This window comes from Myotis brandtii, unplaced genomic scaffold, assembly GCF_000412655.1.
Source record: "Myotis brandtii unplaced genomic scaffold, ASM41265v1 scaffold2121, whole genome shotgun sequence".
NCBI lineage: Eukaryota > Metazoa > Chordata > Mammalia > Chiroptera > Vespertilionidae > Myotis > Myotis brandtii.
The window spans coordinates 17,309-18,153 of record NW_005357934.1 but is presented as its reverse complement, the minus strand read 5'-3'; the positions used below and the strand labels follow the sequence as shown (position 1 = coordinate 18,153).

At 48.3% G+C, this 845-nt stretch overlaps 1 pseudogene; it reads right to left on the bottom strand.

Moving 5' to 3' along the window:
* Positions 1 to 189: 189 nt before the first annotated feature.
* LOC106726010 lies at positions 190 to 528 on the bottom strand (annotated as a pseudogene).
* Positions 529 to 845: the final 317 nt, after the last annotated feature.

Genomic DNA, 845 nt, shown 5'->3' with positions numbered 1-845 from the left:
GAGAGAGAGAGAGAGAGAGAGAGAGAGAGAGAGAGAGAGAGAGAGAGATCAATGTGCCCTCGCACACAGGGGGTGGCAGATAGAACAACAGAGCTTATTAAAAAGGTGAACAGAATTATACACATCCCACTGGCAGGCCAGCAGGACTGGGGCTTAGGTTGACAAGAGCCAGGGACCCCATCATGTGTCCTATGAGTCTCCCATTAGCTCAAGGATCATTTCCTCCACGCCATTCTCCTTGACATGGTGCACGATGCGCCAGAACCGGTGCTGGTAGTCCATGTACTTGTTGCCAGGGTGGAGCGTCCACAGCCAAGGCATGGTGGTCAAGGTCAGCAGACTGGTGGTGTGTGAGATATGCCCACTGGGGATGTCTTCCTGGCGCAATCGTACTTTTCGGTCACCTTCTGTGTCCATGTCGACATGCAGCCACGTGCGATCATTCTCGTCCTCATACACCGAGTGCCCACGGATAGTCAAGCTGATGGGGTGCGAGGTGAGGTGCACCTTCGACGGGAGCTGGGCCATGACCCCTCCGTTGTCCAAGGAGCAACAGCCACAGCTTCTCAGAGACTCTCAACACTTCGGTCCTGGTATCGAAAGACAGGGGATCGGGTCTCCAAACGCATTTGACCTCGGCTTTCATCTTTATGGTTTTTACGGTTGTGTTTGTGGTTGCCTTTGGTTTATTTTGCAAATTTATAAATATCAACTTTTCTTTCTCTTTTATCTTTAGATCTCACTTCTAAAACAAACTGTACAAAACATACTTGAAGTGTAATGTGACTCTGTGAAGGTAACATGGTTCTATAGAATTTTTAAAATATTTTTCAAATGACAGTTGA